The sequence below is a fragment of the Gorilla gorilla genome, chromosome 1, assembly GCF_029281585.2.
Source record: "Gorilla gorilla gorilla isolate KB3781 chromosome 1, NHGRI_mGorGor1-v2.1_pri, whole genome shotgun sequence".
In the NCBI taxonomy this organism is placed as follows: Eukaryota; Metazoa; Chordata; class Mammalia; order Primates; family Hominidae; genus Gorilla; species Gorilla gorilla.
The window spans coordinates 68,042,578-68,060,027 of NC_073224.2; the positions used below are offsets into that span (position 1 = coordinate 68,042,578).

Sequence of the window (17,450 nt, forward strand, 5' to 3'; positions counted from 1 at the left end):
AGGTACTTGACTCTAGCCTGTTTGAGCAGCTGTGTTGGCTGCACCCAGTAAAGCCATAGGGACAGGGTTGCTTGAGGCCTTGGGGACCTGACCCCCAGTCTGTCCAGGAAATGGCACATAGAGTCAAAAGAAATTGTTCTCCTCTTTTAAGATTTAATGTCTGTCTTGCTTGGGGACTGTTCCTCCTTTCTTTTGCCGATTTCCTACATTTGAAATAGGAATACGTATGTCAGGCTTGTACTATCATTGTGTCTTTGAAGTAGCTAACTTATTTTGATTTCACAGGTTTACAGAAGGAGACTCTGAACTTTAGACTTTTGACTTGATACTGGAACGAGTTAAGACTTTGGGGCAACGAGATTAGGTGAATATGAAAAGGACATGAGTCTTGAGGGACCATGGGCGGAATGCTATGGTTTAAACATTTGTCCCTTCCAAAATGCATGTTGAAATTTAATCCTCAATATGGCAGTATTGAGAGGCGAGGTATTAAACAGATAACTGTGTCATGGGAGTCCTGCTGTCTTTAATGACTTAATTCACTCACAGATGAATAGATTCATGGGCTAATGAATTAATGGGTTATTATGGGATTGGCATTAGTGGCTTTATATAGGGTAAAAGAGAGACCTGAGCTGGCATCCCCAGGCCCCTCCTCATATAACATCCTGTACTACCTTGGGACTCTGTAGAGTTCCCACCAGGTGCACTCCCTTAACCCTGGATTTTCCAGCCTCCAGAACTGTAAGAAATACATTTTGTTTATTTATAAATTACCCAGTGACAGGTATTATTTTAAGAGCAACAATCATGGACTACAATTTAGGATTTTCAGTATGTCAATTAAGACCATGTTGCTTTTAACTCTAAACATGAGAAAGCAGAAGTGGCAAAGAGAAGTGATATTTTAAAAAACACACAAGGAGGGGCTTCAAGATGGCTAGAAGAATTTCATGCTTGCTTCCTTTACTCAGAAGAACGAAAATAGTATGTAGACAATCACATTGAATACATTATATAAGAAAGAACACTGGAATGCAACAGAAAAGTGACAGGAAACATTGAAATCAAGGAAGGAGAAGAGACAGAAAGAGCCAGTGTGCTTGGCTGGGATTGGCTGGGAGACAGGAGTGTCTTCCCCACATGGAGAAAGTGTAAATGAGAGAATTGAGGTAGTCCGCATTCCCACCATGGAATCTTGCCACAGAAGGCCCTTTGACCCTGTGAAGCCTTGAAACTAACACAGGGAGCTTCCAGGAGACTGTGAGAAAGAATTGCTCGAGGACGGAGTTTGTGCTTGGTCCCACACCCTTTCTCTGACGTAAATAGTTATAGCCAAGTGCCAATTTAAATCCTAGCTTTCTGCCCTGGAGCTCAGTGGCACTGACACTGAGGTGTTAGGAAAGCTTGGGATGTTGCTGCAGGAACTGGGTTGTGATCTGGGAACAAACTCACACATTTGGAGCTGATAATTGAATGAGGCACAGACTGCAGCTGCTGGTTCTGGTAAGTGAGCTCCATAGTGACTGATACTAGGATGCGAATGGGGTAGAACTTGCTGCTAGGACTGAATTGCAAACTGGGCAGGCAGTTCCTACAGCTGGGTTGAGGTGTGAACTAGGCATGTGCTATTCTCGCCAGGACTGACAGTTGAACCCCACTGGGACTATGGCATGAGAGGGACGAATATTGCCCCAACATTGACCCAGGGTGTGTCCAGTGAAACCTGCGCCATCCACTCCAGTGGCAGGGTCTCGGCACAGCCGCAACCACTCCTTACTTGAGCACTCCGCTTGGGGCCTGAGATTCACTCTGCCCCGACCCATCATGACTGGTGCCTTCTCTCACCACTGGTTGGGCCTGAGCACAAGCCCTCCCACTTGGCTTTTACCCATCCTTCCAAGACAGATCACATAGCCAGGGTTTTGGGAATTGCCCAATTTAATCCACCACTGCAGCATCTGAAAACTCCTCCAGAGGGCCTGAGGTTGAATCTAAACATCTGGTTGCTACCAACCCAGCTGGCACCTATCTGCAATGCAAGCACCATCTGCAATCCTGAAGACTAGGCTGTCCAGACCATCACAGCCACCACCACTACCAATGCACACCACTTGGGACTCAGAGACTTGTCTTGCCACTGCTATCACCATCTCCTCTACTACTCTGGCTGCTTAGGGACCTATAACCCACCCACCCACTCAGTCCATCTCTGCCACAACCACCATCCAAGCAAACAATTTGAAAGCCCAAGAATTGGCTCACTGGTAACTACCAACACAGATGCCAATGTATATTGCCCTGCAGCACAAAAATAGGCATGCTAAACCCACAGGTGCAATCACTAGTCCTTGAATACTGGCACTTCTGACATTCTAGTCCCCAGCACGACTTTGCCATAATCTTCACTGATAAGTTTACCCCAAGCCACTGAGGAAATCACAAACATTATGAAAATTGTTTACAGTCAAAGAAATCATAAAGAGACTACACTACTGCAAGTATCCCGAATCATAGCCAAATGCCCTATCCAACCCACATTATAGATACATCTTCAGGAAAAAGTTTTCTCCTATGAAAGTAAATTTAAAAATAGGAAAAAGTGACTGTTACACCAGATGTGCAGATGTCAATGTGAGGACACAAGACTCATGAAAAAAGGAAATATGATGCCTCCAAAGGAACCCAATAATTATCCAACTATAAACCTTAGCCAAACGGAAATTCTCAAAATAATAGATAAATAATTCAAAAAATTCTGTAAAGAAACTTAGTTAGATAAAGAGAATTCTATAAATTACAGATAAAATATTTTAAAAATCAGGATCTAAATGAGAAACTTACCAAAGATGTATTTTTTCAAAAATAATAGATATTTTTAAAATATATATTTTAGAATATATATTTACAATATGTTTTTATAATAATCAAATGGAAATTCTGGAAATGAAGAATTTATTAAAGAAAATACAAATTACATTTACATTTGAAAGTTTCAATAATGGACTTGACTAAGCAGAAAAAAAGAATCTCAGAACTTGAAGACAGGTCTTTTGATATAACCCAGTCAGACAAAAATAAAGAAAATATAATATAAAAGAATGAGCAAAGCCTCTGTGATATTTAAGACAGCATAAAGCAATTGAATATTAAAATTGTCAGAATCACCAAAGACATAGAGATAACAAAAAAATTAGAAAACTTATTGAATAAAATAATACATGAAAATGGCTCAGTGATCCCCAAGCAGATACAATGCAAAAATTTCTTCTCCATGGAACATTATAAGCAGATGTATGAAGTCAAAGATAAAGAGCAAATACTAAAAACAGAAAGACAAAGATGTTGAGTCACCTCGGGGAGACTAATATCAAATCTCTCAGCAGCAACTTTACAGGCTAGAAGAGAATGGAATTATATATTAAAAGTACTGAAAAAAAAACAAGCTTCCAGCTAAGAAGATTATATCCAACAATATTATCCTTCATAAATGAAAGATAAATAAAATATTTTCCAGACAAGCAAATGCTGAGGGAACTTGTTACCATTTTGACAGGTCTTAAAAGAAATATCTAAGGGGGTCTTAAACCTAGACGTTAAAGGATAACATTTACCATCATGAACAAACATGAAAGTATAAAACTCGCTGGTAAAGTAATCACACAAAAAGGAAGAGAAATGACTCATTGCAGAAATCCACCAAACCTAAATGAGAAACAATAGAAGAAAAATAAATAAATAATATATAAAACAATCGGAAAATAATTAACAATATTACAGCAACAAAGCCCCACATGCAAATAATGACCTTGAATGCAAATGAATTAAATTATTCAGTTAAAGGAAATAATTGCTGAAAGGATAAAAAAATGATCCAACTACGGGCTACTTATAAGAAATGAACCTTATCAGTAAAGATACATACAGACTAAAGTTAAAGGGATAGAAAACAATATTCCATTCAAATATAAAACAAAAGCAAGCAGAAGTAGCTGTACTTATATCAGATAAAACACTCTTAAAATCAAAACAGTATCAAAAAGACAAAATATGTCGCTATATAATAATAAAGAGATAAATATAGTTCTAAGATATAACAATTATATATGTCCCCAGAAACTTAGCATTCAGATTCATACAGCAACTATTATGAGATTTATAGAAAGAGATACACTGAATCTAGCAATGGTGGGAGAATTTAACACCCCACTCTCACCATTACATAGATCATCTAGATAGAAAATCAGTGAAGAAATATTGACTTTATACTGGACTATAGATTAAATGGACCTAACAGACATTTACAGAACATTCTATCCAACAATTGAGAATGTATATTATTTTTATCAGAACATGGAACATTTTCCAGGATAGACCATATGTTAGATTCCAGAAAAGTCTCAACAAATTCAAAATCATATCTACTATGTTCTGAGTCCACAATGAAATAAAACTAGAAATCACAACCAAAAGGAATCTTGAAAATTATACAGATACATGGAAATTAAAAAATATACATCCAAATGACCACTGGGCTAACAAAGAAATTAAGAAGGAAATGTAAAAAATTTATTGAAACAAAGGAAAATGAAAACACAACATAGCAAAACCTATGTGATACAGCAACAGGAGTGCTAAGAGAAAAGTTTGCAACATTAAAAAAGTAGAAAGATTACAAATTAACAGTCTAACAATGTACTTTAAGGAATGAGAAAAGAAAGGACAAACCAAACCTAAAATTAGCTGAAGAAAATAACAATAAAACTTAGAACAGAACTAAATGAAACAGACACTAAAAAATTACAACGGATCAACAAAATAGAAAATTGGTTCTTCAGAAAGATAAACTAAACTGGTTAATCACTAGCTTGACTAACCAAGAAGACAGAAGACATAAATAAAATCAGAAATGAAAATGAAGACATTGCAACTGATACCACAGAACTAGAAAAGGTCACAAGAGACAACTATAAACAACTACACACTGATAAACTGAAAAACCTAGAGAAAATGGATAAGTTACAGAAAATATAAGATCTACCAAGATTGAATTAGGAAGAAATAGAAAACCTGAACAGACCAATAAATAGCAAGTTTGAATCTATAATAAAATGTCTCCCAATAATAATTCTACCAAATGTACAAAGAACTAATACCAATCCTCTTGAAAGGAACAAACAAAAACAACAACAACAAAAAAAAGAGGATTTTTATTTCAAAAAAACTTAAAGAGGAGGAAATTCTTCCTAATTCTGTGAGACCGGCTTTACCCTGATACCAACACCAGACAAGGACTCAACAAAGAACGAAACTATAGGTCAATATTCCTGATGAAAACAGACTAAAAAAATAACCAGTAAAATACTCGCTAAATAAATCCAACCGCACATGAAAAAGATAATAAACCATAATGACATAGGGTTTATGGGTAGGGATGCAAGGATGGTACAACATACACGAATCAATATCATGTCAACAGAATGAAGGAAAAAGACCATATGATCATCTCAATAGATGCACAAAAAGCATTTGACAAAATTCAGCATAACTTCATGACAAAACCTCTCAACAAACTATGCCTAGAAGGAAAAATACTTCAAAATAATAAAAGCCATGTATATCAAACCAACAGCTAACATCATATGAAATGGGGAAATGTCGACAGCCTTTCATCTAAGAACTAGAACAAGACAAGGATGGCCACTTTCAGGATTCATATTCAGCAAAGCACTTAAAGTCCTAGCCAGAGAAATCAGGTGAAAGAAAAATAAAGGGCGGCCGGGCATGGTGGCTCACGCCTGTAATCTGAGCACTTTGGGAGGCTGAGGCAGGTGGATCACCTGAGGTCAGGAGTTCAAGACCAGCCTGGCCAACATGGCGAAACCCCATCTTTACTAAAAATACAAAATTTAGCTGGCCATGGTGGTGCATGCCTGTAATCCCAGCTACTCAGGAGGCTGAGGCAGGAGAATTGCTTGAGCCTGGGTGGCAGAGGTTGCAGCGAGCCAAGATGGTGCCACTACACTCCAGCCTAGGCGACAGAGCAAGACTCCATCTCAAGAGAGAAAAAAAAAGAAGAATAAAGGATATCCAAATAGAAAAAGAGAAAGTCAAATTGTCCCTCTTTGCTGATGATATGATGTTATATCTAGAAAAACCTAAAGACTCCACCAAAAATATCTTATATTTGATGAATGAATTCAGTAAAGTTGCAGGATAGAAAGTCAACCTGCAAAAGCCAATAGCATTTCTCTCTTTCTTTCTCTCTTTCTTTCTTTCTTTCTTTCTTTCTTTCTTTCTTTCTTTCTTTCTTTCTTTCTTTCTTTCTTTCTTTTTCTCTCTCTCTTCCTTCTTTTCTTTTCTTCTCTTCTCTTCTCTTACTTGAAAGGGCACAATCTTAGCATTGCAGCTCACTGCAAATTCTGCCTCCCAGGTTTAAATTATTCTCCTGCCTCAGCCTCCTGTGTAGCTGGGATTACAGGCACGTGCCACTACGCCGGGCTGATTTTGTATTTTTCTTTTAGTAGAGATGTGGTTTCACCATGTTGATCTCAAGTGATGTGCCCACCTCGGCCTCCCGAAGTGCTGGGATTACAGTTGTGAGCCACCTCGACTGGTCAGATCAGTAGCATTTCTATATATTAGTAATAATGTAGCTGAAAGAATCAATAAGCTAATCTCATTTGTAAAAGCTGCCAAAAATATTCCTAGCAATAAAATTAACAAAGGAGGTAAAAATAGCTTTATTAGGAAAATAAACAAAATGCTGATTAAAGAAATTGAAGGGAACACCAAAAAATAGAAAAGCATCTTATGGTCATGGAGCAGAATTAATGTCACTAAAATGATCATATTTCTCAAAGCAATCTACAGGTTTAATTCAATCTCTATAAAAATGCTCTCATTCTTTTACACAAAGATTAAAAAAAACTAGAACTAATATAAAACGAAACAAAACAAAAAAGAGCCCAAATAACCAAAGCATTCCTGAGCAAAATGGACAAATCTGGAGGCATCATATTACCTAACTTCAAAATATGTTACAAGGCCATTGTAACCAAAGCAGCATAGTATTGGTATAATAATAGATAGATAGACCAATGGAACAGTATAGAGAACACTGAAATAAGGCCACATATTTACAGCCAACTAATCTTTGGCAAATCCGACAAGAACTTACACCGGGGAAAATACACTCTCTTCAATAAATTTGCTAAGAAAATTGGCTACAGAAGTATAAAACTGAACTCTTATCTCTCATCATATAGACATTAACTCAAAATAAATTAAAGATTTAAATATAAGACCTGAAAGTATAAAAATACTAGTAGATAACTAAAGCAAAACTCTTCTGGACATTGATCTAGGCAAAGGATTTTTTACTAAGACCTCAAAAGCACAGGCAACAAAAACAAAGATAGACAAATAGAAAGGACTTAATTAAACTAAATAGGTTCTGCAAAGCAAAATAAATAACCGAGAGTGAAGAAACTATATGTTGAATGTGAGAAAATATCTGCACACTATTACTCTGACAGGGCGCTAATATTTGTATTTGAGGAACTCAAACATCTCAATAAATTACAAAAAAACAACCCCAATCCTGTTAAAAAGTGTGCAGAGGACATGAATAGACATTTCTGAAAAGAAGACATACAAATGATCAACAGGTATACAAAAAAAAGCTTCACATCACTAATCATCGGAGAAATGCAAATGAAAAACAAAATGAGATATCCTCTTATCCCAGTCAGAATGTCTATTAGGCATCTAAAAAGACCAAAAAATAACAGATGATGGTGAGAATGTGGAGAAAAGGGAATTCTCAAACACCATTTGTGGGAATGTAAATCAGTACAGTCACTAGGAAGAATAGTATGGAATTTTCTAGAATTCTAAAACTAGAATTACCATTTGATACAGCAATGCCACTACTAGGTATCAACCCAGAGGAAAATAAACTAATAAATCAAAGTGATGCCTGCACTCACATGTTTATTGCAGCACTACTCAAAATACCAAATACACAATCAACCTGAGTGTCTATCAACAGATGAATGGATAAAGAAAATGTGGTACATATACATAATGAAATGGTACTTGGCCATAAAAAAGAGCAAATTCATGTCATTTGCAGCAACGTGGATGGAACTGGAGGTCATCATCCTAAGTGAAATAAGCCAGGCACAAAAAAAAATGTTGCATATTCTCACTTATGAGTTAAAAATATGATCACATACAGGTAAGGAGTGGAAAGATAACAGAATAGATAACAGACTGAGAAGGGTGAGTTGAGGGTAGAAAGGGGACTAAAGAGAAGTAGGTTAAAGGGTATAAAAACATACAGTTAGATAGAAAAATTAAGGTCCATGTGTTGTTTTTATCACAAATGGGACTTTTTATTTACCATATTAAAAGTCTGAACTTTAAACAGATTCTTGGACGAGTTGTTCATACCCATAAACTTGTTAAACTTTAGCAACTATCTCATCCCCAGTAGCTTTTTCAGAACTACTACCTTCACCATGAAACTCCATGAGTTTCCCAATTCAAACTTGGGCTCCTTCAGCATTTTTACTTTTCTAAAAAAGACATCATGGCAAGGATAAATAGATTGACAAGGTTTTTTTTAATGCCATTTCCAATTATGTATGAAATAAATTTACTGGCCACTTCTTTCAAGTCATTTGTTTGCACTTCTCAGGTCATGATTTCTATCACCTTTTTCTGGACTTGGTGGACCCATTGGTGCTGAGCGTAAGACATCTCTATAACTAATTTTTTGCATTTTTTTAGTAAAACCAATACAGAACAGACAAAATAAATTAACATCAATAGCTTTCACATCGAAAGAAACTTTAATCATGGTCTTCCCTTTTTTACTGTGGAACACATTTTATCACTGGTAAGATTCTTGCCATGGAAGTTTGGAAGTTTTTGACATGAACATCTTCAGGAATCAGCTTGAATTTTCCAAATTCAACTTCATTATTCTGCAGATCAGCAAGATTCACTTCAAACACATGACCCTTGATGCTGTGACATGCAGTTTTATTTACTTGAGCCCTGGTGACTAGTGTCTTTCCAATATTTCTTATATTGAACATAGCAGGTGCTTTTACGTCACACCATTTTTCTTAGCAAATGAATCAACCACTTCCTCCTTGGCTCCTTTTTGCCACCTTTTGTGAGGTGGTTGTTTTTGCCAACCACCATGATGCCACTCAGAGAGCCAGAAAGGCTAAAACCGATATTTGATAGTAAAGTAGTGTGAATATAGTTAACCAAAATATATTGTACACAGGGTATGAAAACCCTATATGTCCTGGCTTAATCACTACTCGTTACATACATGTAACAAACTTTTACATGTTCCTCCTAAATTTGTAAAAAATTTAAAAAGTTAAAAAGGAGTAAGAAAGCATAGGAAAGTAAAAAATTAAATATTTTCATTATGCATATTATGTACACACTACCTGTGCTTTTTCAAAGCAACAAGCAGCAATGTGGTATGCTTCAGGAGTAAACACCATTACTGAGTTGCAGAAATAAACTAGGGCTTTTAGGCATGGCCAAGTCTTCATCCCTTGATACTTTTCTACTGGTGCCAGAAAAACACAGGCCATCATTTTCAAGTGTATTTATGGCCAACTATATGATTTTACAATGTAGACAACATAGTTTAGTTAAATTTTAGAAAAGAAAGTAAATATCCTGAGATTGTATCTACATATAATATTTAGTATTATCTCTCTATATCAAAATTGCTGCTGTTATAAAAAAAAGAGAACAACCCTAATCACATTACTATGTGCTGAAGAAATTCTTTCCCACATTCTCAATTCATACTCTGGAACTGGCAAACGTTGTTATACGGATGATAACAGCATCTACTTAATGTGAGGCATCACAATGTACTCCATAGATATGTATAATCTCTAATTATTCCATATCAATTAAAAACATAAAACCTAAAAAAAGTGGAAACACACTCACACACACATAAACCACATATAGAACCTTTACTAAGTAGGATTTGATAATTGATTAAATGTGGGATGTGAATGAGAAGGAGGCAATAGCAATGCCTATCATTTTGCTGTTGAGAGTGAAGGGGTGCGTGGTGGTGCTATGTTTTGATGTAGAGAAAAATAAGTACTAGAAGACAGTAAGATTGCAGGCAATAAACATCTCAAAATTCTGTTATGAATGATTTTCTAAAATATGCTGATAATTTGGGTAAAGAACCTAAAAGAGGGCTGGGTACGGTGGCTCACGCCTGTAATCCCAGCACTTTGGGAGACCAAGGCGGGCGGATCACGAGGTGAGGAAATCGAGACCATCCTGGCTAACATGGTGAAACCCCGTCTCTACTAAAAATACAAAAAATTAGCTGGGCATCGTGGCGGGCGCCTGTAGTCCCAGCTACTCGGGAGGCTGAGGCAGGAGAATGGCGTGAACCCGGGAGGCGGAGCTTGAAGTGAGCAGAAATCGCGCCACTGCACTCCAGCCTGGGTGACAGAGCGAGACTCCGTCTCAAAATAAGTAAGTAAGTAAGTAAATAAATAAATAAATAAATAAATACAAATAAATAAATAAAAAGAATCTACAAGAGATGTGTAGTGTGAAAGAAGACAGTTGATAATGACATATCTAGAGATAGTATTTGAAGATTCAGAATAAGAAGGTCATAAAGAGTGAACCATAAAAAGAGAAAAGTCCACAGTACAGAACCCTACAGGTAAAAGGCTGACAGGAAATAAACTGATCCAAGTTACAGAAGGAAAAGCAGGGGGATGTGGTGTCAATGAAACAAAAGAAAATAGTGTTCTTCAAATGCAGAAATTGTCAAATATATCAAACATAACTCAAAGGAAAAGCAAAGTAAAAGTCAAAGTGTATATATTGAATTTAGTGTCATGGAGATTCTTTTAGATTGGATTCCTCTTAAAAGCTGACCCAGAAATAAGGAGGTGGGGGGCAAATAGTATATTTGAATAGGGATTCAAGCAATTTCTAGTTAGAAAAAAGAAAGTATAATCCGAAAAGGAGAAATACCACTAATGTGTGGGTTAAGGCGTGGATTATCATTGTGGGCAATGAGGGCTTCATCCAGCAAGGGGGCCTCTGAGATATCATGGAGATCATGCCTCATAATGGTCTGACTGAGGGAGAGGAAAGCTTGGACATTGATCTATGCTCTCTCTTCCCTCTCGTATTGAGAAGTCTCATGAATAGGGTAAATCCCTTGCACTTTCGAGCTGTCCTAGAAATGAGCAGAGCAACTTTATGTGACATAGGAGAATGGCACCAGGAGGGGCAGTGGGGAGTCACAAACATTTGAGTTGGGAATGTGTCAATCATTTCATTGCAAAAATTGATCCTTAGTAAATACTAATACTAATGAAATGGAAGCAATAGAGAATAAGAAAATAAAAATATAAACAATGTTTTCTGAAAATGGAGGAGTGCATGAGATGCAGAGCATTAGTGGAAGAAATAATATAGCAATGAGTATAATAACTAACATTTATTTTAAAATTTCTATGTGCTAAGGATTACGTAAATGAGAAGCAAAATCCTTACAACTTTCTAGAAAGCTTTTATGCTTTATACAATATGAAAAATAATTTGGTTAGTGAACTAACAAAATTAACAAACAAATAGCATTTTTTTGCATGGTAAACTCAATCAAATTCATCTACTTTCCATCTTGTAAAAATGTATGAAATCAAGGTATTTCTAATACACTAAGCAAAAGAAAGCATATTGAATGAGTTTATTCTTGTTTGTTCACATATTAAGAATAGTTTATCTAAAATTTTATTTGGTTAATAACTACATCTATTTTCATTCAACCATGGGATCCATTAACATTTTACCTAGTATTATTATATACATAAAGCTATAAACAACCATAAGGGAATAAAATGCATCCTGTATTTTAGTTGTTACAAATTTCATAGTAAGAGGTAGGAGAGTGGTAAAATGTATACGGTTGCAGTTAGTTAAATTTTTGAGGCTTTGTTTCTACTTGAAAGCGACACCTAGGTATTGTAAACTTCTTAAGAGACCATTTTATAACAAGAAACTCTTGTATTTACCTATAAAAATCCAGTTTCAGATATGTAATCTCTTGTACTGAACATCAGAGAAACTAGATGTGCTGTCAGACAGTATTTGCGGTGGTAAGGATGAATGGATAAAGTCTCTTGGGCCTCCTTTTTTGTCAGTTATTTTTAAGTTTTTCTTAGCTGTATCTGACAGTGTTGTAAGTCCTTTCATCTTGTTGAAGCTTTCACAGAAACTAACTTGTTAAAACTACTTCACTCAACTCTGATAAGCAAAATAGTACTTTTGTTAATATTGCTTAATAATAGTCTTGTATTTCACTCCAGCCTGGGCGACAAGAGTGAAACTCCATCTCAAAAAAAAAAATAGTCCTGTATTTAAAAATATGATACGCTTTGTAATTTTTAAATAGTAATGATTTGCAGGCTTGAGCTTTTAACTGACTCAGCATATTCATTGACAGTTTAGTGTTTTTAAGGTGCATAGATGCCCATAATATTTTGAGCTATTGTAAGTTATCAAAACTTATTAAAGGGGAAGAAAAAGATGCTTTGGATCAAATAGAGCATCAAAATGCTTAGCCCCCTGCCCCCCACCATGGTGATGGGACCGACTGCATGACCCCTTCCTTATTCTTTCCCTTGTTCCTGTGTTACATCGGAAATCCAGACCACAGATCTCACAGGTGGTCTCATTGTTGTTGTCCCTTTAAGAGTACCTGGAAATAACGAACCCAAATGGCCATCAATCATAGACTGGATTAAGAAAATGTGGCACATATACACCATGGAATTCAATGCAGCCATATAAAAGGATGAGTTCATGTCCTTTATAGGGACATGGATGAAGCTGGAAACCATAATTCTGAGCAAACTATCGCAAGGACAGAAAACCAAACGCCACATGTTCTCACTCATAGGTGGGAATTGAACAATGAGAACACATGGACACAGGGTGGGGAACATCACACACTGGGGCCTGCCGGGGAGTGGGGGGAGGGGGGAGGGATAGCATTAGGAGATATACCTAATGTAAATGACTAGTTAACGGGTGCAGCACACCAATATGGCACATGTACACATAGGTAATAAACATGCACATTGTGCACATGTACCCTAGAACTTAAAGTAAAATAAATTTTAAAAAAAGAATACCTGGAAATGAGCAGCCAGTAGTTGGGCTCAAACAATACGAAGTGAACGTACATTTTCAATGTGGTGACCTTGTCTAAAAAAATCTTCGCAGCAGGTAAAATGAATATTTTGTGGAAATGCAATTGAATAAAGACATAATTGAGAGGAAATGATAAAGTTAATAAAAATGTTACAAGAATGGACTGAAACAAGGACTTTTTTGTAGCTAAAGAGCTTAATAAGCAATCTAGGAAATATCTGACAAATCTCAAACCTGGAGGCTTTGGTCAAGATGCATTCTCCTTCCTTGCTCCTGTGGTTACCAGTTTTAGGGGACAATTCTTTGTAAATATTTTTGTTCCTTCAAGGCCTGGGCTTTCTGACCAAAAAAGCACTGGCAAGCTTGATTAAAGAATGATTGCCTTAGCAATTGATAGAGTATTACTCCACAGAGACAAAAAAACTCACCTGCCCTAGAGCCGTTTGCTCATATCCCAGGGCAGTAAAAATCTAGGCACCTTTCTTTCAGTTAAGGGGAGGTTGGGCCCACACACCAGCTGCCATCTGTGAGGTCTGACTCACATAACAGCAGGGTTCCTGTGACGCACGAACAACTGGACATTTGGCTCTCACTGTGTCACTCCGTGAGAGAGAATCAGGGTTTGAGGGAAAAAGCACTCTGATTTTCCATGATCGATAAACTGTTTGTTTTCTGATCCAGAGATTGTGTGTTTCCTATAAACACACACACATACACACACACACACTTTTAACAACCACTCACATAGGAGTTCTGTACTTGGTTTGTTACTCTGCATTGCCTTTCAATGTTGCCTGTGTCCTGATCCGCTGTTTCATCGCCTTTGCTCCAGATCCACTTCTTGACCTAGGTCCACTGCAACCCCTAGTTTTAAGCTCCATGTTCTTGACCACATTCAGCACAATTTTGTGCTTGGATTTAACAGCCCTTTTCATCCTGCTTCTATCACCCAGGGAACTCTGATTCTAAGCCCTGATTTCAGACAAACACCCAGTACTTGAAAGATCTTATTATGAAAACAGGGTATATTATTATTGGCTGTATGGCCAAGAAAGACATAGGGCTTTGTGATCTTAATTGTATTAATTTGCAAAGGGGGATGATAATACTTACTTTTCTGTTAAGATTGTAAAGTACATGTGAAGAATAAATCAGATGTTTTGTGTAAAAATACATTGTAAACTATGAAACATTAAACAAAGATTTCTTATGATAATTAATATCATCATGTCAAACCTATGAATAGTTGCCCCTAAATTGACATTCCCATTTGCTAACTTTTCTTGTGCCCCATTACATAAATTCTAAGACTTATAGATGAAAGTGAGTACCAATAGTGGAAATAAAAAATGTGGAAAAGATAGGGTCTAAGATAATAACAAAAATGTTTAGGAAAATACTATGATTCTCATGTTAATTTTATATTAATGTCTTCATTTTTATGTACTATATTATGATTTATACATTATGTTCATATAGTAATAAATGTATATAATTTTAAATAACTATAGTTGATCAAAGCATCCTGCTTAACAGGTTATATATCAAAAATGTTTGCTGCTCATCTGATATAAAGAAGTACAAAGATCTGATATGTGTTTTAATAGACTGCTGTTAGAAGTACATTATGGAATCAAACTACCTTAAAATATCTGTATAACCGTCTACATAATAATCCATACCTCTCATTTAGGAATATATTCAAGAGAATAAAGAGAGATAAGAATAAGGAATTATACTTAAGAATGTTTATTGTGATGCTGTTTGTTAACACTTGGAAGAAAAATAAAACAAAATAGTCAACAAAAGGGAAATGGATAAGTAAACACTATGATGTAGTTCAGCTTATTAAAAGCAAATAAAATTCAATTTTGTAAAACACAGCTTATTAAAATTAAATAAAGTTTCAATTTTGCTTTTAATAATTATTATAAAGAATATTTATGAACACAGATGACTGTTCCAAAAATACTTCAATAGAACAATAAAAACATGACTACATATAATTAGGTAAATACATGCACTTACATATATATATATGTGTATATATGTGTATGTACATGTGTATATACATGCATTAAAATGTTATAAGTAGTTATCTTTAGAAAAGTTACACTCACTTGTTACTTCATTATCCATGTCATGAAATTATGAGAAGTTCTCTAATCTATATCTAGATTTGATATAGCAAAATATTTATGTTAAAAAATTTCTCAAAATTTTATCCATTGCAGTTGTTGCATAAATACTGAATCTTCCAGAGTTCCTCTAGATCAAGCTGCTGTTGGGAAGACTCCTCTGATAACACAACACTGGCTTCCCTCTCAGACTGCGACTTCACTGCTGGTGTAGTCTGGGCTCAGTCCGCAAATACACTCTTTGTTCTCAAATCCTTGTATCAGGCAGGCTTTACTGGAAAATTACAAATTCAGATATGTGATCAAAATTATGAGGTGGAAAGATAGATGCTATATCCAGGACTACTCCAGATTTTACTTGGATCCACCGTTCTTTCCTAATATGTATTATTCCTTGACAGTTTCACCAATAATCTATCATTTACATGAATATCAATACATATATCCATCAACTACATGAATATTTCTTTAAAATTAATATATTAAGATCTATTCGCTTTCTTGAGATTGAAACTTATATATTATTTCGCTGGACAACCTTTTATAATACTTTTACAAATCTTCTACATTCACCTGAAATGACATACCCAAAATGAAATTTTTAACTCCATTTTATCTCTAAGATGTGTTCCTCCTCTTGAATCCCCTACTTATCTTATAAGGTGTTACTTTTACTCATGTATGTACTATCTTTATTTTGCACTCATATTTGATAAATATTTTGCTTCTGCTTATTCAGGTATATGTCCAAACAATAGCATATCCTTCTGTATTTCCCAAGTGTGGAGTTAGGTAATATGCCATGCTAAAGTAACCATAGGGGAGGTTACTTTAGTGAGTAATTACCTGGTTATTGAATTTCCCTGTATATCCTTGCCTCCAGAGCACACATCTACTTCTCTATCCCACACAAAAACCTATGAATTACTGTGTCCTGTGTAACAAGGATCCCCAACACCTAGGACACAGACCTGTACTGGTCTGTGGCCCATTAGGAATCAGGCCACACAGCAGGAGGTGAGTGGTGGGTGAGTGAGCAAAGTTTGTCATCTTTATTTACAGCCATTCTCCACTGCTTGCATTACCACCTGTCAGACCCGTGGCAACATAAGATATTCATAGGAGCATGATCCCTATTGCAAACTGTGCATGCAAGGGATCTCAGTTGCATGCTCCTAATGAGAATCTAATGCCTGATGATCTGAGGTGGAGCAGAGGCAGTGATGCTAATACAGATTAACATTAGCAGAGAGGTTTGACTGCACAGAGACAATGATAAATCGACTTCTTGCAGACTCATATCAAAACTCTTATCAGTGAGTGGCAAGTGACAAGCTGCATCTGGTGGCAGGCTTTATAGTGGCCAGTGAGTTGATGTACTTCAATTGTACAGCTGCATCTGGTGGCAGGCTTTAAGTCAGAATCCAACACTTATTTCAGTCCATGTGTTGCCCACTCATTATTTTATTTACCACTTCCATCTATGCCTCTTTCCCACACTATGCAATTGTCTCAGTCACAGTTTTGGTAAGCCCACAAGCTAACCTTATCCCAAATGAGTGAAAAACAAATATCACTGGAGAGCTTCTTTAAAAAGAGGAAAAGACCCAATAATGAGACAGCAGAAGACTCTAAGACTGCCAACAAAAAGAAAGTTGCACTTAAAAGAAAATACCAACATGCGATTCACATTCTCCGGGCCCTATCTCTATAATATGTGGTGACTGGCTATCCAATTAAGCCATGAAAGCTTCAAAACTGCTTCACCACCTGTTGCTCTGCAAGAAGACAAACACCTTGCAGTAAAAGACAAGGCTTTGGAGTTTTTCAAAGAAAAGAAACTTGAACATGAAGAACAGAAGCAATTATTGAAGGCCACCGCTTCATTAAATGTGTCTGCATGGAAAGCATCATTCTTAGTGGCTAACTGCATTGCTAAAGATAAGAAGCCCTTTACTATTGGTGAAGAGGTGATCCTGCCTGCTGCTAAGGACATTTGCCATGAAATTTTGGAGAGGCTGCACTTCAAAGGGTGGCACGTGTTCCTATTTTGGCTAGCACAAAAAC

The 17,450-nt window shown here is 36.2% G+C and overlaps 1 pseudogene; it reads right to left on the reverse strand.

The window, feature by feature from the left end:
* Positions 1–8,426: 8,426 nt before the first annotated feature.
* Positions 8,427–9,216, reverse strand: LOC134758357 (small ribosomal subunit protein eS1-like; annotated as a pseudogene).
* Positions 9,217–17,450: the final 8,234 nt, after the last annotated feature.